Below are 27,652 nucleotides of genomic sequence, written 5' to 3'. Positions count from 1 at the left end.
CTAGACGCGGACAGCTGTTCTGGAGACAATTCGAACTGCAGCTGATTAAGTTTATGTATGATGTTATGTCTCTAGACACATAAAATCTTCTCTCCCATGCACTCTAACGTGAACAATACCACTACGGGAGAAAACAGCTGATATGAGCGTTTTAATTTTTAATTATCATTGCTTTTTAAAAATGTTATAGTTTTCCTTTCTTAATTGTTCATTTAAATAAATTTCCACATTCGAATTTAAACCCAACAGCTCCAGAACCAGCTCTTGTGAGTACGCCTGTATTCGGCAGCGTGCCGCCACATCGTTATTTTGCCCCTGAAGTGCTCGAATTTCAGTTTTATTATTGGGTCAGCAATAGTTCTCATCGTGTTTCGTGTTTTGACCCTAAAAATCTCCAAAAGTTTTGATGCCAGTGTGATTCCTATAGAGAAAGAGAGTACATTAAACAGTTTTTAGTGATTCGCCCTCTTTTTAGGGCACACCGTGCAATCTGACTTCACACTGGACATCAGCATTTTCCTGAGCAGATATTTTTTCTGATAGCTCACCCACTTGCCTGTCCAGACATCACATATCTGCAATTTCAAAGAAAACATTTATTTTAATGTGTCTGCTTTAATTCAATGTAAATCTATAATTTGTTTGGACCCAACGCTTTTTAGTAACCGTATCGTTTGTACCATCGCCTTCAAATCCTTCGCTTAGGCCAAGACCAAATTCGCCAGTTGCGCCCGCTACCGTGTCTTCGGACTCTACATTCCAAAATAATTACTTCGCGACGGGCTATAGATCCGTCTTGCTGGGCACCGCCATAATTGACATCTGTCACCTGGGTTCGAATTTTAAAGCTAGTGCCCTGATAGATTTAGGATTTCTGAGCGGTTGTTCAAATTAATTATGTCGCTACACCAGGTAATCCGCGCACAAGTATCAGGCTTAAACCAGTATGACCAGTAAGACAGTATCCGCTGATTCTAAAAAGCCGACATTTTCTACGGGACCTTTCCGAATTGCCACTAGCGGATTCCAAGTTTGACGAGAGCGCTCAGATAAATATTCTGGTCGGGCCCGTTGTGCTTCCATTCATCCATTCTCCTAAGCTGCACCCGTCCGAATATTTACGGCTCTCTCCTCGGTCAAGAAACCATTTTCGGGTGGACCCTAACTGGACCCGTTCCTGCTCTAAGGAAAAATCAAATTTTCACCTTTTCTACAAAAATTTCCCACACAGTTGACACGTCCCTAGATAAGACTTTCACAAAATATTGGCAGGTGCAAATTTTCTGCCAGTAAAAGTGGCAGAATCTTCCGATGCGAAAGAAACGATAGTGGCAGGTAAGTCTTCCGTTTCGGTATCCGGAAAACGTTAAATCCGCCCTCAGTCACTCCAGATCCTCCGCGCTGTCGCAGTTTCTAAGAACCAAGCAACGACTAAAAGGGAACAAATATAACTCTGTGATTTAAGAGTACCTCCATCACATGAGAGAAGTCCGTTCTACCCATAACTATTATGCCGGAAAGTAAAACCACCAAGCTACGTGTGAAATTAGAGAATGGGGTAAGATTAAATGATATCCTTTATACTGGCCCAGTCTTACAATCGGATCCAGATTCTGAAGTGGCGATATTTCCGATACGTCTACAGTGCCGATATCGAGAAAATGTATCGAAGAATATGTTTAGATACGAAGCATTCGCCATTCCAGCGCCACCAGCCATCCAAGAGCGAGCAGCGTCATTCGAAACTAAATGTATGTAGACAATGTTCTTTCGAAAGCTGCTCCGCCTTATTGTTCGCTAGCTACAAAGTGCTCTAGATTCCGCGGGCTTTTCATTGAGACAATGGACCACCAACCACAAAGAAATATTAGCTTGAATCCAAAGCGATCATCTTCTGACAACAGACTTTGTCGAGATCGAAACTGAGAACACAGCCAAAACTCTCGGCATACGATGGAAAGCGACGTCCGGCGAGTTCTTCTTCGTCCCACCAGATCTAGCAACGGAAATCTCTCCCGCGAAACGCGAAGTCCTTTCCCAAATTGTCAAGTTGTTCGATCTCGCAGGCTGGCTCGCTCCATTTGTTGTGTGTTCCAAAATCTTTATGCAAGAGATTTGGCTTTGGCTGTGCCAAAGGTGAAACAGCTTCCTCCAGAGCTATTCGGTCCTATACCAGGTCAGAATACCAACATGGGATTTCTTTCGTCCAGAGTTCCGCGTAGAGTTCTGTGACGCCTCGCAAAAGGCATACAGAGCTGCGATTCCATAAGACGATGGTGCACTCACGGCCAAGACGAGTGTGACGCTAGTCAAAACAATTTCCCTTCCGAGACTGGATTTATGTGCCGCTCTCCTTTTGTCCGAGATTGCCGAATCTATCCTTCCTAACATGTGTCATTGGACAACGTTCGTTGCCGCAATCATTGGCCTACCCAGGGAACCGATCTGCCGGTGACCGAGATTGAAATGCGTTCCGTCAAAGCCCAAGTGGTGTGTTTGCCGACAGAGGATTTTCTGGAATAAATGTACTGCATGATAGTAAATTTCTCCATCGACCCCATCGGGCGGTGAGACTAAGTATTTATCGGACTGCCCGCGTAAATCGCCACTTTTTTTTCATTGCAAATAAAGAATAAAGAAAAGTATCTTGTGCAAATATAGGCCAAGCATACAGTGAGAATTATTTAATATCCAGTGTTCTGCCAATCCAGGCTCCCAATCGAAAACAAGCGGTTGTTAGTAAATAGCCAATTAGAAATATGTTTTAATGTGCAGTCCGTTAATCGGGAATCTGGGTCAGCTATCCTTGAATTTCAACGCACCATCCAGGGGTGACTAACGGCGTTAGAAATTTCCGGCATTCAAAACGAAAATTGGGATTACCACTTAGTGTACATGTGGTCCTCTTCCTAATCTCACGCTATCCCTGCGAGAACAGTACCTGCACAACAAATCCGAGATTCCGATGTGGCAGGAGCTGAACGCATTCCTTACGGCCATCGACGATGTACGGCCGTCAGGTACACCACGTTTTAGAGACGGAATAGATGATTTAGATGCTTGTGTAGCTACTAGTTGTGATCTTTGAGATAAGTAGGATTTCCAAAAACTTATTGCAGAGGTTGAAAGAATATAAAGACGAATTAGCTTAGTTAAAAGAATTTCGTGGTTTACCGTGTCAAAAATCTAAAAGCGTCAATAAAGTAATATTGCATTTATCCATTTTTAGTCTAATATCTTGATATCTATAACAGCTGTTGTGCACTTTTTTTATTTTATATTGTTTTTTTAATGTTGGAATTTATGTATATAGTAATTACGTTTCGCCTCTGCAATAGTTTTATTAACAAATTTTCTATTCTATTTAAAATCATTGTATTCATTATCTGTCTGGTAGCGCATTCATTTTTATAATTAAACCACGATTTGGCAACGTGTTTACACATTTTGCGCTTTAAGAGATCCGTAGAGGGTTTTCACTTTGCGTTGTAAAATTTATACCTGAGTGTTAATCAGCACTAAGTAAGGCAGTGTCAATGTTGATAAAGTCCCTATACATTTTATTATAGTCATTGTGGTCAATATTAATGTTGTACGTCAAAAGGTTGGATCATGTTTGGAAAAGACAGGCAACGATATTTGGTTAAAATTCTGAATTTTTTTCAGTCACTAACATCGAAAACATCAAGTAGGGCGTTGCATAAAGTGGACAAATGTGAAGGATACTTAAAGTTTACAGGAAGCAAACTAAGTTATACCATATCGTCCTCCAGAGCTATTCGGTCCTATACTAGGTCAGAATACCAACATGGGATTCCTTTCGTCCAGAGTTCCGCGTAGAGTTCTGTGACGCCTCGCAAAAGGCATACAGAGCTGCGATTCCATAAGACGATGGTGCACTCACGGCCAAGACGAGTGTGACGCTAGTCAAAACGATTTCCCTTCCGAGACTGGATTTATGTGCCGCTCTCCTTTTGTCCGAGATTGCCGAATCTATCCTTCCTAACATGTGTCATTGGACAACGTTCGTTGCCGCAATCATTGGCCTACCCAGGGAACCGATCTGCTGGTGACCGAGATTGAAATGCGTTCCGTCAAAGCCCAAGTGGTGTGTTTGCCGACAGAGGATTTTCTGGAATAAATGTACTGCATGATAGTAAATTTCTCCATCGACCCCATCGGGCGGTGAGACTAAGTATTTATCGGACTGCCCGCGTAAATCGCCACTTTTTTTTCATTGCAAATAAAGAATAAAGAAAAGTATCTTGTGCAAATATAGGCCAAGCATACAGTGAGAATTATTTAATATCCAGTGTTCTGCCAATCCAGGCTCCCAATCGAAAACAAGCGGTTGTTAGTAAATAGCCAATTAGAAATATGTTTTAATGTGCAGTCCGTTAATCGGGAATCTGGGTCAGCTATCCTTGAATTTCAACGCACCATCCAGGGGTGACTAACGGCGTTAGAAATTTCCGGCATTCAAACCGAAAATTGGGATTACCACTTAGTGTACATGTGGTCCTCCAAACTTCTCACGCTATCCTTGTGAGAACAGTACCTGCACAACAAATCCGAGATTCCGACGTGGCAGGAGCTGAACGCATTCCTTACGGCCATCGACGATGTACGGCCGTCAGGTACACCACGTTTTAGAGACGGAATAGATGATTTAGATGCTTGTGTAGCTACTAGTTGTGATCTTTGAGATAAGTAGGATTTCCAAAAACTTATTGCAGAGGTTGAAAGAATATAAAGACGAATTAGCTTAGTTAAAAGAATTTCGTGGCTTACCGTGTCAAAAATCTAAAAGCGTCAATTAAGTAATATTGCATTTATCCATTTTTAGTCTAATATCTTGATATGTATAACAGCTGTTGTGCACTTTTTTATTTTATATTGTTTTTTTAATGTTGGAATTTATGTATATAGTAATTACGTTTCGCCTCTGCAATAGTTTTATTAACAAATTTTCTATTCTATTTAAAATCATTGTATTCATTATCTGTCTGGTAGCGCATTCATTTTTATAATGAAACCACGATTTGGCAACGTGTTTACACATTTTGCGCTTTAAGAGATCCGTAGAGGGTTTTCACTTTGCGTTGTAAAATTTATACCTGAGTGTTAATCAGCACTAAGTAAGGCAGTGTCAATGTTGATAAAGTCCCTATACATTTTATTATAGTCATTGTGGTCAATATTAATGTTGTACGTAAAAGGGTTGGATCATGTTTGGAAAAGACAGGCAACGATATTTGGTTAAAATTCTGCATTTTTTTTCAGTCACTAACATCGAATACATCAAGTAGGGTGTTGCATGTAGTGGACAAATATGTAGGATATTTAAAGTTTACAAGAAGCAAACTAAGTTATTCCATATCGTTTGACAAATGCTTTTCAATTAAAATATTACTGTTGAAATCGCCTGCAAGAATGACATCGGAGTACTTCAAAGAGAGTGTAGATTGTAATGATCCCGCTCCGCCAATGAAGAAGATAGGTTCATAGCGTTTTCTTGTTTTCGTTCTTTATTTAAATTTATCATTTATTTTATATTTGGTTTTGTACAAATTTATTGATTGTTTCGGAGCAGCCGTTATTGCCGCTCCGAGCTCGAAGGAGGTTCATGTTAAGCCCCAATTTGCTTAGGAGCTAAAGAGGTCTAAGTCTCGTAGCGGCGCTGCCAACAGCGGCAGCGGAGAGATGCCCTATGTATTCTGAAGTATATAAAGCTAAGCTTACTTAGTCTGGAGCGCGGAGGTATATGCACATACATGAGGTCCTCTCGTGTTGCAATTATGTTGACACTTGCACTTTCAGCGTGTGGGCCAAGGTGCAGCGAGCGGTTCGTACGTCGGGCACTTAGGTTGATGACCGAGACTCTCAATTGTATAAAACCTGCGACAAAGTGGTACTCATGGTACAGTGGGTGGTCGATATATATATTTTATATGTGTGCATAGTACAAGATAAACAATAAGCTGAGAGTATTCTGTTGTTCAATCAATAAGCTCAGAGTTTTCTGTTGTTTTTTGTTTTTTCTCTTTTGTTAAAGATACTTAGAAATATATATTCAATGGCACTCGTCTCTGGTTAAACATATATTTTTGTTAGCGTTAAGACCACAACTATCGGAGCGAAAAAGATTAAAACTTTCACACATAACATCGGAGACAAAACACGTTTCTGATACACAGATAACATCAATGTTAGAGTGTATAAATAAAAAACGGAATTCTTTAATCTTTTTCGTTCAAGTGTATTATTTTTAAGCCTGATTTTCGTTTGGAGATGAGTGAACTAACCATACTTAATACATAAAAATAGCTTACTCCCATCAAAGTTAAGTACACACACAATTAACTTTCTAAAGATATAATAATGAATAAAACTAGTAAAACTAGACGCGGACAGCTGTTCTGGAGACAATTCGAACTGCAGCTGATTAAGTTTATGTATGATGTTATGTCTCTAGACACATAAAATCTTCTCTCCCATGCACTCCAACGTGAACAATACCACGACGGGAGAAAACAGCTGATATGAGCGTTTTAATTTTTAATTATCATTGCTTTTTAAAAATGTTATAGTTTTCCTTTCTTAATTGTTCATTTAAATAAATTTCCACATTCGAATTTAAACCCAACAGCTCCAGAACCAGCTCTTGTGAGTACGCCTGTATTCGGCAGCGTGCCGCCACATCGTTATTTTGTCCCTGAAGTGCTCGAATTTCAGTTTTATTATTCTTCTCATCGTGTTTCGTATTTTGACCCTAAAAATCTCCAAATGTTTTGATGCCAGTGTGATTCCAATAGAGAAAGAGAGTACATTAAACAGTTTTTAGTGATTCGCCCTCTTTGTAGGGCACATCGTGCAATCTGACTTCACACTGGACATCAGCATTTTCCTGAGCAGATATTTTTTCTGATAACTCACCCACTTGCCTGTCCAGACTTCACATATCTGCAATTTCAAATAAAACATTTGTTTTCTTTGTTTATTTTAAAGCAGACGATTAATGTGTCTGTCAGACACATTAATCGTCTGCTTTAATTCAATGTAAATCTATAATTTGTTTGGACCCAACGCTTTTTAGTAACCGTATCGTTTGTACCATCGCCTTCAAATCCTTCGCTTAGGCCAAGACCAAATTCACCAGTTGCGCCCGCTACCGTGTCTTCGGACTCTACATTCCAAAATAATTACTTCGCGACGGGCTATAGATCCGTCTTGCTGGACACCGCCATAATTGACATCTGTCACCTGGGTTCGAATTTTAAAGCTAGTGCCCTGATAGATTTAGGATTTCTGAGCGGTTGTTCAAATTAATTATGTCGCTACACCAGGTAATCCGCGCACAAGTATCAGGCTTAAACCAGTATGACCAGTAAGACAGTATCCGCTGATTCTAAAAAGCCGACATTTTCTACGGGACCTTTCCGAATTGCCACTAGCGGATTCAAAGTTTGACGAGAGCGCTCAGATAAATATTCTGGTCGGGCCCGTTGTGCTTCCATTCATCCATTCTCCTAAGCTGCACCCGTCCGAATATTTACGGCTCTCTCCTCGGTCAAGAAACCATTTTCGGGTGGACCCTAACTGGACCCGTTCCTGCTCTAAGGGAAAATCAAATTTTCACCTTTTCCCACACAGTTGACACGTCCCTAGATAAGACTTTCACAAAATACTGGCAGGTGCAAATTTTCTGCCAGTAAAAGTGGCAGAATCTTCCGATGCGAAAGAGACGATAGTGGCAGGTAATTCCGTTTCGGTATCCGGAAAACGTTAAATCCGCCCTCAGTCACTCCAGATCCTCCGCGCTGTCGCAGTTCCTAAGAACCAACCAACGACTAAAAGGGAACAAATATAACTCTGTGATTTAAGAGTATCTCGACCTCCATCACATGAGAGAAGTCCGTTCTACCCATAACTATTATGCCGGAAAGTAAAACCACCAAGCTACGTGTGAAATTAGAGAATGGGGTAAGATTAAATGATATCCTTTATACTGGCCCAGTCTTACAATCGGATCCAGATTCTGAAGTGGCGATATTTCCGATACGTCTACAGTGCCGATATCGAGAAAATGTATCGAAAAATATGTTTAGATACGAAGCATTCGCCATTCCAGCGCCATCAGCCATCCAAGAGCGAGCAGCGTCATTCGAAACTAAATGTATGTAGACAATGTTCTTTCGAAAGCTGCTCCGCCTTATTGTTCGCTAGCTACAAAGTGCTCTAGATTCCGCGGGCTTTTCATTGAGACAATGGACCACCAACCACAAAGAAATATTAGCTTGAATCCAAAGCGATCATCTTCTGACAACAGACTTTCTCGAGATCGAAACTGAGAACACAGCCAAAACTCTCGGCATACGATGGAAAGCGACGTCCGGCGAGTTCTTCTTCGTCCCACCAGATCTAGCAACGGAAATCTCCCCCGCGAAACGCGAAGTCCTTTCCCAAATTGTCAAGTTGTTCGATCTCGCAGGCTGGCTCGCTCCATTTGTTGTGTGTTCCAAAATCTTTATGCAAGAGATTTGGCTTTGGCTGTGCCAAAGGTGAAACAGCTTCCTCCAGAGCTATTCGGTCCTATACCAGGTCAGAATACCAACATGGGATTTCATTCGTCCAGAGTTCCGCGTAGAGTTCTGTGACGCCTCGCAAAAGGCATACAGAGCTGCGATTCCATAAGACGATGGTGCACTCACGGCCAAGACGAGTGTGACGCTAGTCAAAACGATTTCCCTTCCGAGACTGGATTTATGTGCCGCTCTCCTTTTGTCCGAGATTGCCGAATCTATCCTTCCTAACATGTGTCATTGGACAACGTTCGTTGCCGCAATCATTGGCCTACCCAGGGAACCGATCTGCCGGTGACCGAGATTGAAATGCGTTCCGTCAAAGCCCAAGTGGTGTGTTTGCCGACAGAGGATTTTCTGGAATAAATGTACTGCATGATAGTAAATTTCTCCATCGACCCCATCGGGCGGTGAGACTAAGTATTTATCGGACTGCCCGCGTAAATCGCCACTTTTTTTTTATTGCAAATAAAGAATAAAGAAAAGTATCTTGTGCAAATATAGGCCAAGCATACAGTGAGAATTATTTAATATCCAGTGTTCTGCCAATCCAGGCTCCCAATCGAAAACAAGCGGTTGTTAGTAAATAGCCAATTAGAAATATGTTTTAATGTGCAGTCCGTTAATCGGGAATCTGGGTCAGCTATCCTTGAATTTCAACGCACCATCCAGGGGTGACTAACGGCGTTAGAAATTTCCGGCATTCAAACCGAAAATTGGGATTACCACTTAGTGTACATGTGGTCCTCTTCCTAATCTCACGCTATCCCTGCGAGAACAGTACCTGCACAACAAATCCGAGATTCCGATGTGGCAGGAGCTGAACGCATTCCTTACGGCCATCGACGATGTACGGCCGTCAGGTACACCACGTTTTAGAGACGGAATAGATGATTTAGATGCTTGTGTAGCTACTAGTTGTGATCTTTGAGATAAGTAGGATTTCCAAAAACTTATTGCAGAGGTTGAAAGAATATAAAGACGAATTAGCTTAGTTAAAAGAATTTCGTGGTTTACCGTGTCAAAAATCTAAAAGCGTCAATAAAGTAATATTGCATTTATCAATTTTTAGTCTAATATCTTGATATCTATAACAGCTGTTGTGCACTTTTTTTATTTTATATTGTTTTTTTAATGTTGGAATTTATGTATATAGTAATTACGTTTCGCCTCTGCAATAGTTTTATTAACAAATTTTCTATTCTATTTAAAATCATTGTATTCATTATCTGTCTGGTAGCGCATTCATTTTTATAATTAAACAACGATTTGGCAACGTGTTTACACATTTTGCGCTTTAAGAGATCCGTAGAGGGTTTTCACTTTGCGTTGTAAAATTTATACCTGAGTGTTAATCAGCACTAAGTAAGGCAGTGTCAATGTTGATAAAGTCCCTATACATTTTATTATAGTCATTGTGGTCAATATTAATGTTGTACGTAAAAGGGTTGGATCATGTTTGGAAAAGACAGGCAACGATATTTGGTTAAAATTCTGCATTTTTTTTCAGTCACTAACATCGAATACATCAAGTAGGGTGTTGCATGTAGTGGACAAATATGTAGGATATTTAAAGTTTACAAGAAGCAAACTAAGTTATTCCATATCGTTTGACAAATGCTTTTCAATTAAAATATTACTGTTGAAATCGCCTGCAAGAATGACATCGGAGTACTTCAAAGAGAGTGTAGATTGTAATGATCCCGCTCCGCCAATGAAGAAGATAGGTTCATAGCGTTTTCTTGTTTTCGTTCTTTATTTAAATTTATCATTTATTTTATATTTGGTTTTGTACAAATTTATTGATTGTTTCGGAGCAGCCGTTATTGCCGCTCCGAGCTCGAAGGAGGTTCATGTTAAGCCCCAATTTGCTTAGGAGCTAAAGAGGTCTAAGTCTCGTAGCGGCGCTGCCAACAGCGGCAGCGGAGAGATGCCCTATGTATTCTGAAGTATATAAAGCTAAGCTTACTTAGTCTGGAGCGCGGAGGTATATGCACATACATGAGGTCCTCTCGTGTTGCAATTATGTTGACACTTGCACTTTCAGCGTGTGGGCCAAGGTGCAGCGAGCGGTTCGTACGTCGGGCACTTAGGTTGATGACCGAGACTCTCAATTGTATAAAACCTGCGACAAAGTGGTACTCATGGTACAGTGGGTGGTCGATATATATATTTTATATGTGTGCATAGTACAAGATAAACAATAAGCTGAGAGTATTCTGTTGTTCAATCAATAAGCTCAGAGTTTTCTGTTGTTTTTTGTTTTTTCTCTTTTGTTAAAGATACTTAGAAATATATATTCAATGGCACTCGTCTCTGGTTAAACATATATTTTTGTTAGCGTTAAGACCACAACTATCGGAGCGAAAAAGATTAAAACTTTCACACATAACATCGGAGACAAAACACGTTTCTGATACACAGATAACATCAATGTTAGAGTGTATAAATAAAAAACGGAATTCTTTAATCTTTTTCGTTCAAGTGTATTATTTTTAAGCCTGATTTTCGTTTGGAGATGAGTGAACTAACCATACTTAATACATAAAAATAGCTTACTCCCATCAAAGTTAAGTACACACACAATTAACTTTCTAAAGATATAATAATGAATAAAACTAGTAAAACTAGACGCGGACAGCTGTTCTGGAGACAATTCGAACTGCAGCTGATTAAGTTTATGTATGATCTTATGTCTCTAGACACATAAAATCTTCTCTCCCATGCACTCCAACGTGAACAATACCACGACGGGAGAAAACAGCTGATATGAGCGTTTTAATTTTTAATTATCATTGCTTTTTAAAAATGTTATAGTTTTCCTTTCTTAATTGTTCATTTAAATAAATTTCCACATTCGAATTTAAACCCAACAGCTCCAGAACCAGCTCTTGTGAGTACGCCTGTATTCGGCAGCGTGCCGCCACATCGTTATTTTGTCCCTGAAGTGCTCGAATTTCAGTTTTATTATTCTTCTCATCGTGTTTCGTATTTTGACCCTAAAAATCTCCAAATGTTTTGATGCCAGTGTGATTCCAATAGAGAAAGAGAGTACATTAAACAGTTTTTAGTGATTCGCCCTCTTTGTAGGGCACACCGTGCAATCTGAGTTCACACTGGACATCAGCATTTTCCTGAGCAGATATTTTTTCTGATAACTCACCCACTTGCCTGTCCAGACTTCACATATCTGCAATTTCAAATAAAACATTTGTTTTCTTTGTTTATTTTAAAGCAGACGATTAATGTGTCTGTCAGACACATTAATCGTCTGCTTTAATTCAATGTAAATCTATAATTTGTTTGGACCCAACGCTTTTTAGTAACCGTATCGTTTGTACCATCGCCTTCAAATCCTTCGCTTAGGCCAAGACCAAATTCACCAGTTGCGCCCGCTACCGTGTCTTCGGACTCTACATTCCAAAATAATTACTTCGCGACGGGCTATAGATCCGTCTTGCTGGACACCGCCATAATTGACATCTGTCACCTGGGTTCGAATTTTAAAGCTAGTGCCCTGATAGATTTAGGATTTCTGAGCGGTTGTTCAAATTAATTATGTCGCTACACCAGGTAATCCGCGCACAAGTATCAGGCTTAAACCAGTATGACCAGTAAGACAGTATCCGCTGATTCTAAAAAGCCAACATTTTCTACGGGACCTTTCCGAATTGCCACTAGCGGATTCAAAGTTTGACGAGAGCGCTCAGATAAATATTCTGGTCGGGCCCGTTGTGCTTCCATTCATCCATTCTCCTAAGCTGCACCCGTCCGAATATTTACGGCTCTCTCCTCGGTCAAGAAACCATTTTCGGGTGGACCCTAACTGGACCCGTTCCTGCTCTAAGGGAAAATCAAATTTTCACCTTTTCCCACACAGTTGACACGTCCCTAGATAAGACTTTCACAAAATACTGGCAGGTGCAAATTTTCTGCCAGTAAAAGTGGCAGAATCTTCCGATGCGAAAGAGACGATAGTGGCAGGTAAGTCTTCCGTTTCGGTATCCGGAAAACGTTAAATCCGCCCTCAGTCACTCCAGATCCTCCGCGCTGTCGCAGTTCCTAAGAACCAACCAACGACTAAAAGGGAACAAATATAACTCTGTGATTTAAGAGTATCTCGACCTCCATCACATGAGAGAAGTCCGTTCTACCCATAACTATTATGCCGGAAAGTAAAACCACCAAGCTACGTGTGAAATTAGAGAATGGGGTAAGATTAAATGATATCCTTTATACTGGCCCAGTCTTACAATCGGATCCAGATTCTGAAGTGGCGATATTTCCGATACGTCTACAGTGCCGATATCGAGAAAATATATCGAAAAATATGTTTAGATACGAAGCATTCGCCATTCCAGCGCCATCAGCCATCCAAGAGCGAGCAGCGTCATTCGAAACTAAATGTATGTAGACAATGTTCTTTCGAAAGCTGCTCCGCCTTATTGTTCGCTAGCTACAAAGTGCTCTAGATTCCGCGGGCCTTTCATTGAGACAATGGACCACCAACCACAAAGAAATATTAGCTTGAATCCAAAGCGATCATCTTCTGACAACAGACTTTGTCGAGATCGAAACTGAGAACACAGCCAAAACTCTCGGCATACGATGGAAAGCGACGTCCGGCGAGTTCTTCTTCGTTCCACCAGATCTAGCAACGGAAATCTCCCCCGCGAAACGCGAAGTCCTTTCCCAAATTGTCAAGTTGTTCGATCTCGCAGGCTGGCTCGCTCCATTTGTTGTGTGTTCCAAAATCTTTATGCAAGAGATTTGGCTTTGGCTGTGCCAAAGGTGAAACAGCTTCCTCCAGAGCTATTCGGTCCTATACCAGGTCAGAATACCAACATGGGATTTCATTCGTCCAGAGTTCCGCGTAGAGTTCTGTGACGCCTCGCAAAAGGCATACAGAGCTGCGATTCCATAAGACGATGGTGCACTCACGGCCAAGACGAGTGTGACGCTAGTCAAAACGATTTCCCTTCCGAGACTGGATTTATGTGCCGCTCTCCTTTTGTCCGAGATTGCCGAATCTATCCTTCCTAACATGTGTCATTGGACAACGTTCGTTGCCGCAATCATTGGCCTACCCAGGGAACCGATCTGCCGGTGACCGAGATTGAAATGCGTTCCGTCAAAGCCCAAGTGGTGTGTTTGCCGACAGAGGATTTTCTGGAATAAATGTACTGCATGATAGTAAATTTCTCCATCGACCCCATCGGGCGGTGAGACTAAGTATTTATCGGACTGCCCGCGTAAATCGCCACTTTTTTTTCATTGCAAATAAAGAATAAAGAAAAGTATCTTGTGCAAATATAGGCCAAGCATACAGTGAGAATTATTTAATATCCAGTGTTCTGCCAATCCAGGCTCCCAATCGAAAACAAGCGGTTGTTAGTAAATAGCCAATTAGAAATATGTTTTAATGTGCAGTCCGTTAATCGGGAATCTGGGTCAGCTATCCTTGAATTTCAACGCACCATCCAGGGGTGACTAACGGCGTTAGAAATTTCCGGCATTCAAACCGAAAATTGGGATTACCACTTAGTGTACATATGGTCCTCCAAACTTCTCACGCTATCCTTGTGAGAACAGTACCTGCACAACAAATCCGAGATTCCGACGTGGCAGGAGCTGAACGCATTCCTTACGGCCATCGACGATGTACGGCCGTCAGGTACACCACGTTTTAGAGACGGAATAGATGATTTAGATGCTTGTGTAGCTACTAGTTGTGATCTTTGAGATAAGTAGGATTTCCAAAAACTTATTGCAGAGGTTGAAAAAATATAAAGACGAATTAGCTTAGTTAAAAGAATTTCGTGGTTTACCGTGTCAAAAATCTAAAAGCGTCAATTAAGTAATATTGCTTTTATCCATTTTTAGTCTAATATCTTGATATCTATAACAGCTGTTGTGCACTTTTTTTTTATTTTATATTGTTTTTTTAATGTTGGAATTTATGTATATAGTAATTTCGTTTCGCCTCTGCAACCAATTAACCAATTTTCTATTCGATTTAAAATCATTGTATTCATTATCTGTCTGGTAGGGCTTTCATTTTTATAATTAAACCACGATTTGGCAACGTGCTTACACATTTTGCGCTTTAAGAGATCCGTAGAGGATTTTCACTTTGCGTTGTAAAATTTCTAGCTGAGTGTTAACCTCAGCAGTGTAATATTAAGTATTCTAGTCGTAAGAGTCTGAATCAGCACTAAGTAAGGCAGTGTCAATGTTGATAAAGTCCCTATACATTTTATTATAGTCATTGTGGTCAATATTAATGTTGTACGTAAAAGGGTTGGATCATGTTTGGAAAAGACAGGCAACGATATTTGGTTAAAATTCTGCATTTTTTTTCAGTCACTAACATCGAATACATCAAGTAGGGTGTTGCATGTAGTGGACAAATATGTAGGATATTTAAAGTTTACAAGAAGCAAACTAAGTTATTCCATATCGTTTGACAAATGCTTTTCAATTAAAATATTACTGTTGAAATCGCCTGCAAGAATGACATCGGAGTACTTCAAAGAGAGTGTAGATTGTAATGATCCCGCTCCGCCAATGAAGAAGATAGGTTCATAGCGTTTTCTTGTTTTCGTTCTTTATTTAAATTTATCATTTATTTTATATTTGGTTTTGTACAAATTTATTGATTGTTTCGGAGCAGCCGTTATTGCCGCTCCGAGCTCGAAGGAGGTTCATGTTAAGCCCCAATTTGCTTAGGAGCTAAAGAGGTCTAAGTCTCGTAGCGGCGCTGCCAACAGCGGCAGCGGAGAGATGCCCTATGTATTCTGAAGTATATAAAGCTAAGCTTACTTAGTCTGGAGCGCGGAGGTATATGCACATATATGAGGTCCGCTCGTGTTGCAATTATGTTGACACTTGCACTTTCAGCGTGTGGGCCAAGGTGCAGCGAGCGGTTCGTACGTCGGGCACTTAGGTTGATGACCGAGACTCTCAATTGTATAAAACCTGCGACAAAGTGGTACTCTTGGTACAGTGGGTGGTCGATATATATATTTTATATGTGTGCATAGTACAAGATAAACAATAAGCTGAAAGTATTCTGTTGTTCAATCAATAAGTTCAGAGTTTTCTGTTGTTTTTTGTGGTCTGTAGATACAGCCAATTAAAATTTATGTGTTTTCTCTTTTGTTAAAGATACTTAGAAATATATATTCAATCGCACTCGTCTCTGGTTAAACACATATATTTTTTAGCGTTAAGACCACAACTATCGGAGCGAAAAAGATTAAAACTTTCACACATAACATCGGAGACAAAACACGTTTCGGATACACAGATAACATCAATGTTAGAGTGTATAAATAAAAAACGGAATTCTTTAATCTTTTTCGTTCAAGTGTATTATTTTTAAGCCTGTTTTTTGTTTGGAGATGAGTGAACTAACCATACTTAATACATAAAAATAGCTTACTCCCATCAAAGTTATGTACACACACAATTAACTTTCTAAAGATATAATAATGAATAAAACTAGTAAAACTAGACGCGGACAGCTGTTCTGGAGACAATTCGAACTGCAGCTGATTAAGTTTATGTATGATGTTATGTCTCTAGACACATAAAATCTTCTCTCCCATGCACTCTAACGTGAACAATACCACGACGGGAGAAAACAGCTGATATGAGCGTTTTAATTTTTAATTATCATTGCTTTTTAAAAATGTTATAGTTTTCCTTTCTTAATTGTTCATTTAAATAAATTTCCACATTCGAATTTAAACCCAACAGCTCCAGAACCAGCTCTTGTGAGTACGCCTGTATTCGGCAGCGTGCCGCCACATCGTTATTTTGTCCCTGAAGTGCTCGAATTTCAGTTTTATTATTGGGTCAGCAATAGTTCTCATCGTGTTTCGTGTTTTGACCCTAAAAATCTCCAAAAGTTTTGATGCCAGTGTGATTCCAATAGAGAAAGAGAGTACATTAAACAGTTTTTAGTGATTCGCCCTCTTTGTAGGGCACATCGTGCAATCTGACTTCACACTGGACATCAGCATTTTCCTGAGCAGATATTTTTTCTTATAGCTCACCCACTTGCCTGTCCAGACTTCACATATCTGAAATTTCAAATAAAACATTTGTTTTCTTTGTTTATTTTAAAGCAGACGATTAATGTGTCTGCTTTAATTCAATGTTAATCTATAATTTGTTTGGACCCAACGCTTTTTAGTAACCGTATCGTTTGTACCATCGCCTTCAAATCCTTCGCTTAGGCCAAGACCAAATTCGCCAGTTGCGCCCGCTACCGTGCTTCGGACTCTACATTCCAAAATAATTACTTCGCGACGGGCTATAGATCCGTCTTGCTGGACACCGCCATAATTGACATCTGTCACCTGGGTTCGAATTTTAAAGCTAGTGCCCTGATAGATTTAGGATTTCTGAGCGGTTGTTCAAATTAATTATGTCGCTACACCAGGTAATCCGCGCACAAGTATCAGGCTTAAACCAGTATGACCAGTAAGACAGTATCCGCTGATTCTAAAAAGCCAACATTTTCTACGGGACCTTTCCGAATTGCCACTAGCGGATTCAAAGTTTGACGAGAGCGCTCAGATAAATATTCTGGTCGGGCCCGTTGTGCTTCCATTCATCCATTCTCCTAAGCTGCACCCGTCCGAATATTTACGGCTCTCTCCTCGGTCAAGAAACCATTTTCGGGTGGACCCTAACTGGACCCGTTCCTGCTCTAAGGGAAAATCAAATTTTCACCTTTTCCCACACAGTTGACACGTCCCTAGATAAGACTTTCACAAAATACTGGCAGGTGCAAATTTTCTGCCAGTAAAAGTGGCAGAATCTTCCGATGCGAAAGAGACGATAGTGGCAGGTAAGTCTTCCGTTTCGGTATCCGGAAAACGTTAAATCCGCCCTCAGTCACTCCAGATCCTCCGCGCTGTCGCAGTTCCTAAGAACCAACCAACGACTAAAAGGGAACAAATATAACTCTGTGATTTAAGAGTATCTCGACCTCCATCACATGAGAGAAGTCCGTTCTACCCATAACTATTATGCCGGAAAGTAAAACCACCAAGCTACGTGTGAAATTAGAGAATGGGGTAAGATTAAATGATATCCTTTATACTGGCCCAGTCTTACAATCGGATCCAGATTCTGAAGTGGCGATATTTCCGATACGTCTACAGTGCCGATATCGAGAAAATATATCGAAAAATATGTTTAGATACGAAGCATTCGCCATTCCAGCGCCATCAGCCATCCAAGAGCGAGCAGCGTCATTCGAAACTAAATGTATGTAGACAATGTTCTTTCGAAAGCTGCTCCGCCTTATTGTTCGCTAGCTACAAAGTGCTCTAGATTCCGCGGGCCTTTCATTGAGACAATGGACCACCAACCACAAAGAAATATTAGCTTGAATCCAAAGCGATCATCTTCTGACAACAGACTTTGTCGAGATCGAAACTGAGAACACAGCCAAAACTCTCGGCATACGATGGAAAGCGACGTCCGGCGAGTTCTTCTTCGTTCCACCAGATCTAGCAACGGAAATCTCCCCCGCGAAACGCGAAGTCCTTTCCCAAATTGTCAAGTTGTTCGATCTCGCAGGCTGGCTCGCTCCATTTGTTGTGTGTTCCAAAATCTTTATGCAAGAGATTTGGCTTTGGCTGTGCCAAAGGTGAAACAGCTTCCTCCAGAGCTATTCGGTCCTATACCAGGTCAGAATACCAACATGGGATTTCATTCGTCCAGAGTTCCGCGTAGAGTTCTGTGACGCCTCGCAAAAGGCATACAGAGCTGCGATTCCATAAGACGATGGTGCACTCACGGCCAAGACGAGTGTGACGCTAGTCAAAACGATTTCCCTTCCGAGACTGGATTTATGTGCCGCTCTCCTTTTGTCCGAGATTGCCGAATCTATCCTTCCTAACATGTGTCATTGGACAACGTTCGTTGCCGCAATCATTGGCCTACCCAGGGAACCGATCTGCCGGTGACCGAGATTGAAATGCGTTCCGTCAAAGCCCAAGTGGTGTGTTTGCCGACAGAGGATTTTCTGGAATAAATGTACTGCATGATAGTAAATTTCTCCATCGACCCCATCGGGCGGTGAGACTAAGTATTTATCGGACTGCCCGCGTAAATCGCCACTTTTTTTTCATTGCAAATAAAGAATAAAGAAAAGTATCTTGTGCAAATATAGGCCAAGCATACAGTGAGAATTATTTAATATCCAGTGTTCTGCCAATCCAGGCTCCCAATCGAAAACAAGCGGTTGTTAGTAAATAGCCAATTAGAAATATGTTTTAATGTGCAGTCCGTTAATCGGGAATCTGGGTCAGCTATCCTTGAATTTCAACGCACCATCCAGGGGTGACTAACGGCGTTAGAAATTTCCGGCATTCAAACCGAAAATTGGGATTACCACTTAGTGTACATATGGTCCTCCAAACTTCTCACGCTATCCTTGTGAGAACAGTACCTGCACAACAAATCCGAGATTCCGACGTGGCAGGAGCTGAACGCATTCCTTACGGCCATCGACGATGTACGGCCGTCAGGTACACCACGTTTTAGAGACGGAATAGATGATTTAGATGCTTGTGTAGCTACTAGTTGTGATCTTTGAGATAAGTAGGATTTCCAAAAACTTATTGCAGAGGTTGAAAAAATATAAAGACGAATTAGCTTAGTTAAAAGAATTTCGTGGTTTACCGTGTCAAAAATCTAAAAGCGTCAATTAAGTAATATTGCTTTTATCCATTTTTAGTCTAATATCTTGATATCTATAACAGCTGTTGTGCACTTTTTTTTTATTTTATATTGTTTTTTTAATGTTGGAATTTATGTATATAGTAATTTCGTTTCGCCTCTGCAACCAATTAACCAATTTTCTATTCGATTTAAAATCATTGTATTCATTATCTGTCTGGTAGGGCTTTCATTTTTATAATTTAACGTGCTTACACATTTTGCGCTTTAAGAGATCCGTAGAGGATTTTCACTTTGCGTTGTAAAATTTCTAGCTGAGTGTTAACCTCAGCAGTGTAATATTAAGTATTCTAGTCGTAAGAGTCTGAATCAGCACTAAGTAAGGCAGTGTCAATGTTGATAAAGTCCCTATACATTTTATTATAGTCATTGTGGTCAATATTAATGTTGTACGTAAAAGGGTTGGATCATGTTTGGAAAAGACAGGCAACGATATTTGGTTAAAATTCTGCATTTTTTTTCAGTCACTAACATCGAATACATCAAGTAGGGTGTTGCATGTAGTGGACAAATATGTAGGATATTTAAAGTTTACAAGAAGCAAACTAAGTTATTCCATATCGTTTGACAAATGCTTTTCAATTAAAATATTACTGTTGAAATCGCCTGCAAGAATGACATCGGAGTACTTCAAAGAGAGTGTAGATTGTAATGATCCCGCTCCGCCAATGAAGAAGATAGGTTCATAGCGTTTTCTTGTTTTCGTTCTTTATTTAAATTTATCATTTATTTTATATTTGGTTTTGTACAAATTTATTGATTGTTTCGGAGCAGCCGTTATTGCCGCTCCGAGCTCGAAGGAGGTTCATGTTAAGCCCCAATTTGCTTAGGAACTAAAGAGGTCTAAGTCTCGTAGCGGCGCTGCCAACAGCGGCAGCGGAGAGATGCCCTATGTATTCTGAAGTATATAAAGCTAAGCTTACTTAGTCTGGAGCGCGGAGGTATATGCACATATATGAGGTCCGCTCGTGTTGCAATTATGTTGACACTTGCACTTTCAGCGTGTGGGCCAAGGTGCAGCGAGCGGTTCGTACGTCGGGCACTTAGGTTGATGACCGAGACTCTCAATTGTATAAAACCTGCGACAAAGTGGTACTCTTGGTACAGTGGGTGGTCGATATATATATTTTATATGTGTGCATAGTACAAGATAAACAATAAGCTGAAAGTATTCTGTTGTTCAATCAATAAGTTCAGAGTTTTCTGTTGTTTTTTGTGGTCTGTTGATACAGCCAATTAAAATTTATGTGTTTTCTCTTTTGTTAAAGATACTTAGAAATATATATTCAATCGCACTCGTCTCTGGTTAAACACATATATTTTTTAGCGTTAAGACCACAACTATCGGAGCGAAAAAGATTAAAACTTTCACACATAACATCGGAGACAAAACACGTTTCGGATACACAGATAACATCAATGTTAGAGTGTATAAATAAAAAACGGAATTCTTTAATCTTTTTCGTTCAAGTGTATTATTTTTAAGCCTGTTTTTTGTTTGGAGATGAGTGAACTAACCATACTTAATACATAAAAATAGCTTACTCCCATCAAAGTTATGTACACACACAATTAACTTTCTAAAGATATAATAATGAATAAAACTAGTAAAACTAGACGCGGACAGCTGTTCTGGAGACAATTCGAACTGCAGCTGATTAAGTTTATGTATGATGTTATGTCTCTAGACACATAAAATCTTCTCTCCCATGCACTCTAACGTGAACAATACCACGACGGGAGAAAACAGCTGATATGAGCGTTTTAATTTTTAATTATCATTGCTTTTTAAAAATGTTATAGTTTTCCTTTCTTAATTGTTCATTTAAATAAATTTCCACATTCGAATTTAAACCCAACAGCTCCAGAACCAGCTCTTGTGAGTACGCCTGTATTCGGCAGCGTGCCGCCACATCGGTATTTTGTCCCTGAAGTGCTCGAATTTCAGTTTTATTATTGGGTCAGCAATAGTTCTCATCGTGTTTCGTGTTTTGACCCTAAAAATCTCCAAAAGTTTTGATGCCAGTGTGATTCCAATAGAGAAAGAGAGTACATTAAACAGTTTTTAGTGATTCGCCCTCTTTGTAGGGCACATCGTGCAATCTGACTTCACACTGGACATCAGCATTTTCCTGAGCAGATATTTTTTCTGATAGCTCACCCACTTGCCTGTCCAGACTTCACATATCTGAAATTTCAAATAAAACATTTGTTTTCTTTGTTTATTTTAAAGCAGACGATTAATGTGTCTGCTTTAATTCAATGTTAATCTATAATTTGTTTGGACCCAACGCTTTTTAGTAACCGTATCGTTTGTACCATCGCCTTCAAATCCTTCGCTTAGGCCAAGACCAAATTTGCCAGTTGCGCCCGCTACCGTGCTTCGGACTCTACATTCCAAAATAATTACTTCGCGACGGGCTATAGATCCGTCTTGCTGGACACCGCCATAATTGACATCTGTCACCTGGGTTCGAATTTTAAAGCTAGTGCCCTGATAGATTTAGGATTTCTGAGCGGTTGTTCAAATTAATTATGTCGCTACACCAGGTAATCCGCGCACAAGTATCAGGCTTAAACCAGTATGACCAGTAAGACAGTATCCGCTGATTCTAAAAAGCCAACATTTTCTACGGGACCTTTCCGAATTGCCACTAGCGGATTCAAAGTTTGACGAGAGCGCTCAGATAAATATTCTGGTCGGGCCCGTTGTGCTTCCATTCATCCATTCTCCTAAGCTGCACCCGTCCGAATATTTACGGCTCTCTCCTCGGTCAAGAAACCATTTTCGGGTGGACCTAACTGGACCCGTTCCTGCTCTAAGGGAAAATCAAATTTTCACCTTTTCTACAAAAATTTCCCACACAGTTGACACGTCCCTAGATAAGACTTTCACAAAATATTGGCAGGTGCAAATTTTCTGCCAGTAAAAGTGGCAGAATCTTCCGATGCGAAAGAGACGATAGTGGCAGGTAAGTCTTCCGTTTCGGTATCCGGAAAACGTTAAATCCGCCCTCAGTCACTCCAGATCCTCCGCGCTGTCGCAGTTCCTAAGAACCAAGCAACGACTAAAAGGGAACAAATATAACTCTGTGATTTAAGAGTATCTCGACCTCCATCACATGAGAGAAGTCCGTTCTACCCATAACGAAGCATTCGCCATTCCAGCGCCATCAGCCATCCAAGAGCGAGCAGCGTCATTTGAAACTAAATGTATGTAGACAGTGTTCTTTCGAAAGCTGCTCCGCCTTATTGTTCGCTAGCTACAAAGTGCTCTAGATTCCGCCGGCTTTTCATTGAGAAAATGGACCACCAACCACAAAGAAATATTAGCTTGAATCCAAAGCGATCATCTTCTGACAACAGACTTTGTCGAGATCGAAACTGAGAACACAGCCAATACTCTCGGCATACGATGGAAAGCGACGTCCGGCGATTTCTTTTTCGTCCCACCAGATCTAGCAACGGAAATCTCCCCCGCGAAACGCGAAGTCCTTTCCCAAATTGTCAAGTTGTTCGATCTCGCAGGCTGGCTCGCTCCATTTGTTATGTGTTCCACAATCTTTATGCAAGAGATTTGGCTTTGGCTGTGCCAAAGGTGAAACAGCTTCCTCCAGAGCTATTCGGTCCTATACCAGGTCAGAATACCAACATGGGATTTCATTCGTCCAGAGTTCCGCGTATAGTTCTGTGACGCCTCTCAAAAGGCATACAGAGCTGCGATTCCATAAGACGATGGTGCACTCACGGCCAAGATGAGTGTGACGCCAGTCAAAACGATTTCCCTTCCGAGACTGGATTTATGTGCCGCTCTTCTTTTGTCCGAGATTGCCGAATCTATCCTTCCTAACATGTGTCATTGGACAACGTTCGTTGCCGCAATCATTGGCCTACCCAGGGAACCGATCTGCCGGTGACCGAGATTGAAATGCGTTCCGTCAAAGCCCAAGTGGTGTGTTTGCCGACAGAGGATTTTCTGGAATGAATGTACTGCATGATAGTAAATTTCTCCATCAACCCCATCGGGCGGTGAGACTAAGTATTTATCGGACTGCCCGCGTAAATCGCCACTTTTTTTTCATTGCAAATAAAGAATAAAGAAAAGTATCTAGTGCAAATATAGGCCAAGCATACAGTGAGGATTATTTAATATCCAGTGTTCTGCCAATCCAGGCTCCCAATCGAAAACAAGCGGTTGTTAGTAAATAGCCAATTAGAAATATGTTTTAATGTGCAGTCCGTTAATCGGGAATCTGGGTCAGCTATCCTTGAATTTCAACGCACCATCCAGGGGTGACTAACGGCGTTAGAAATTTTCGGCATTCAAACCGAAAATTGGGATTACCACTTAGTGTACATGTGGTCCTCCATACTTCCTAATCTCACGCTATCCCTGCGAGAACAGTACCTGCACAACAAATCCGAGATTCCGACGTGGCAGGAGCTGAACGCATTCCTTACGGCCATCGACGATGTACGGCCGTCAGGTACACCACGTTTTAGAGACGGAATAGATGATTTAGATGCTTGTGTAGCTACTAGTTGTGATCTTTGTGATAAGTAGGATTTCCAAAAACTTATTGCAGAGGTTGAAAAAATATAAAGACGAATTAGCTTAGTTAAAAGAATTTCGTGGCTTACCGTGTCAAAAATCTAAAAGCGTCAATTAAGTAATATTGCATTTATCCATTTTTAGTCTAATATCTTGATATGTATAACAGCTGTTGTGCACTTTTTTTATTTTATATTGTTTTTTTAATGTTGGAATTTATGTATATAATAATTTCGTTTCGCCTCTGCAATAGTTTTATTAACCAATTTTCTATTCGATTTAAAATCATTGTATTCATTATCTGTCTGGTAGCGCATTCATTTTTATAATTAAACCACGATTTGGCAACGTGTTTACACATTTTGCGCTTTAAGAGATCCGTAGAGGATTTTCACTTTGCGTTGTAAAATTTCTAGCTGAGTGTTAACCTCAGCAGTGTAATATTAAGAATTTTAGTCGTAAGAGTCTGAATCAGCACTAAGTAAGGCAGTGTCAATGTTGATAAAGTCCCTATACATTTTATTATAGTCATTGTGGTCAATATTAATGTTGTACGTAAAAGGGTTGGATCATGTTTGGAAAAGACAGGGAACGATATTTGGTTAAAATTCTGAATTTTTTTTCAGTCACTAACATCAAATACATCAAGTAGGGTGTTGCATGTAGTGGACAAATGTGTAGGATATTTAAAGTTTACAAGAAGCAAACTAAGTTATTCCATATCGTTTGACAAATGACAATTAAAATATTACTGTTGAAATCGCCTGCAAGAATGACATCGGAGTACTTTAAAGAGAGTGTAGATTGTAATGATCCCGCTCCGCCAATGAAGAAGATAGGTTCATAGCGTTTTCTTGTTTTCGTTCTTTATTTAAATTTATCATTTATTTTATATTTGGTTTTGTACAAATTTATTGATTGTTTCGGAGCAGCCGTTATTGCCGCTCCGAGCTCGAAGGAGGTTCATGTTAAGCCCCAATTTGCTTAGGAGCTAAAGAGGTCTAAGTCTCGTAGCGGCGCTGCCAACAGCGGCAGCGGAGAGATGCCCTATGTATTCTGAAGTATATAAAGCTAAGCTTACTTAGTCTGGAGCGCGGAGGTATATGCACATACATGAGGTCCTCTCGTGTTGCAATTATGTTGACACTTGCACTTTCAGCGTGTGGGCCAAGGTGCAGCGAGAGGTTCGTACGTCGGGCACTTAGGTTGATGACCGAGACTCTCAATTGTACAAAACCTGCGACAAAGTGGTACTCTTGGTACAGTGGGTGGTCGATATATATTTTATATGTGTGCATAGTACAAGATAAACAATAAGCTGAGAGTATTCTGTTGTTCAATTAATAAGCTCAGAGTTTTCTTTTGTTTTTTGTGTTTTCTCTTTTGTTAAAGATACTTAGAAATATATATTCAATCGCACTCGTCTCTGGTGGAACACATATTTTTTTTAGCGTTAAGACCACAACTATCGGAGCGAAAAAGATTTAAACTTTTACACATAACATCGGAGACAAAACACGTTTCGGATACACAGATAACATCAATGTTAGAGTGTGTAACGAACTGATTTGTTTGGTTTCTGCTCGCTACGGTATTCGTGCGGCTAGCTCAGTAGATTGTGTGTGTTCGTCCCACCAAATTTATATAAACGTGACCTCCCAGTAGTTCAGTGAAAAAGCACAGAATTCTCGGGTTCGGAGTGGGTTTATTGCGGGAATAACTGGAGTCGGCTTTATAACTTGCTCGTCTCGCTGTCTCCGACGGTGTGGGTCGTCTCGTCGCTCCTCGAAGATCCTTGACCGCTGATTGCTCCTGACGTGGCTGGTTGTCTTGTCGCTCCTCGAAGATCCTCGACCGCTGATTGCTCCTGACGTCGCTGGCTCGGTGACTGCTCGGCCAAAGTCCAAAGTCCGGCGGCGTCCCGTTACTCCTTTTTGCACACGGCACTCTCGCTCCGCCCGCCAAGTCTCCGCTCTCTCCGTCTCCATTGTTGGTCTCCAAACTCTCTTGGTCTCCGAACCCTCGTGTTCTCCAAACTCTCTCGCTCTCCAAATTCCCTTGTCTCCAAACTCTCTTTCTCTCAAACTCTCTTTCTCTCCAAACTCTCTTCCTCTCCAAACTCTCACGTTCTCCAAACTCTCACGTTTTCCGTCCTCGATCTCCAAACTCTCTCGTTCTCCGTCCTCGATCTCCAAACTCTCTCGTTCTCCGTCCTCGATCTCCAAACTCTCTCGTTCTCCGTCTTCGATCTCCGCCGCGCCGCCACTACGCGAATTCGCCGCGTACCTGGTGAGCGGCCGGCCATCTGCTGCCGGGATTTGTGGGGAGTTATTCAACTCCTCACATTCCCCCCTTACTTCGGGAAAGATTAAGAAACTCAGCGCTCCCACTCTCCGGCGTTCCCTTGTATATCCTAGCCATTGAGTCAGGGCGCATCTCGTTCCGGTTCCCTCGGTGCTCCCTCGTTACTCCCTCGACGTTCCCTCGACGTTTTCCATCTTATTTCCTTTCCACAGCGCCGGTCGTCCTCCGTATAGCAATTTCGAATCTCCCGCGCCGATCCTCCATCTGTTCCCACTGGGCACCGATATTAATCAGCTATCGATACCCAGAGGGCCTGCTCACGATATTGATATCGCAGGTGCGGCGTTGCCACTTGCGAGCCGCGATGTTCATCATCACCGATATTTCCATTTTCTTGTGCCCATCGATCGCACTATCGTCCAGTGCCAATCGACCGCCTATCGGGGCGCCCCCTTCCCTGTTGAATGGTGATTTTGCAAATTGTTTATGCCCGTGCACCGGTCGGCAGAAGTTTAGTTTTTTTTTACCCCTCAGCCCGGCGTTTCCATTTGTCCTTGCCACTGCGTAAGTATTCTGATCACACACCCGACTCCTTGTATGTGCTCATCAGCTTCCTTTCTTTTGGCAGGTTGCCTTTGTTGACCACGAGTGCCCTTTCAGACTCCAGCAGCTGTGCTTCCTGGTTTGGACCCCGCTCCGGCCCGCGATCCCGTCTCCTCGTCTGGGCATGATGTCCTTCTCCGTGATGCTTGGCCTCTTTCGGTACAGCTCTCTCAGCGGTGCCGACTTCCCCCTTCCTTCGGCAGACTGCTGCTGCCAGTCCTAATCAGATCCTTGTAGACCTTCTCCTCGCGTCCTTGGAGCTATCCTTGGACCCCTTTCCTCGCGTCCTTTGGGTATCCTTGGAGCTATCCTTGGATCCCTTTCCTCGCGTCCTTTGGGTATCCTTGGAGCTATCCTTGGACCCCTTTCCTTGTGTCCTCCGGGTATCCTTAGAGCTATCCTTGGACCCCTTTCCTTGTGTCCTTCGGGTATCCTTGGAGATATCCTTGGACCCCTTTCCTCGTGTCCTTCGGGTATCCTTGGAGATATCCTTGGACCCCTTTCCTCGTGTCCTTTGGGTATCCTTGGAGCTCTCCTTGGACCCTTTTTCTCGTGTCTTTCGGGTATCCTTGGAGCTATCCTTGCCTTTTGTCTACCGTATCTGTTTGTAGCTGCTCGTATGTGTTCTGTGTTTGTTGTTGTTTCAGCTCGCTCACATGGATAGTCCTCTCTTTTTTTAAGGCGGTAGATCCCATTCTTTCCCATTCTGTTTATGTTGCTTTCACCGCTGGGACAATCACGTTTTGGGCGCCAGATGTAACGAACTGATTTGTTTGGTTTCTGCTCGCTACGGTATTCGTGCGGCTAGCTCAGTAGATTGTGTGTGTTCGTCCCACCAAATTTATATAAA

General features: G+C 41.4%; 1 long non-coding RNA gene across 2 annotated transcripts in view; it reads right to left on the bottom strand.

Annotated features, from left to right (window-relative positions):
• Positions 1 to 654: 654 nt before the first annotated feature.
• The window catches only part of LOC127011821 (uncharacterized), a 30,537-nt gene continuing 3,539 nt past the window's right edge, over positions 655 to 27,652 (bottom strand). Inside the window, exons 2-4 of one of the 2 annotated variants that reach the window (XR_007765207.1) lie at positions 22,186 to 22,456; positions 17,121 to 17,324; positions 655 to 1,001 (exon numbers count right to left, since the gene is read on the bottom strand). This is a non-coding gene — a long non-coding RNA (uncharacterized LOC127011821). Of the gene's footprint in view, positions 1,002 to 12,244; positions 12,449 to 17,120; positions 17,325 to 22,185; positions 22,457 to 27,652 lie in introns of both variants that reach the window. The other variant, XR_007765206.1, reaches the window with a different exon arrangement.

The sequence above is a fragment of the Drosophila biarmipes genome, unplaced genomic scaffold (assembly GCF_025231255.1).
Source record: "Drosophila biarmipes strain raj3 unplaced genomic scaffold, RU_DBia_V1.1 ptg000012l, whole genome shotgun sequence".
Taxonomy (NCBI): domain Eukaryota; kingdom Metazoa; phylum Arthropoda; class Insecta; order Diptera; family Drosophilidae; genus Drosophila; species Drosophila biarmipes.
Note: the sequence above shows the minus strand (reverse complement) of the source record. Positions and strands in the feature narration are given on the sequence as shown.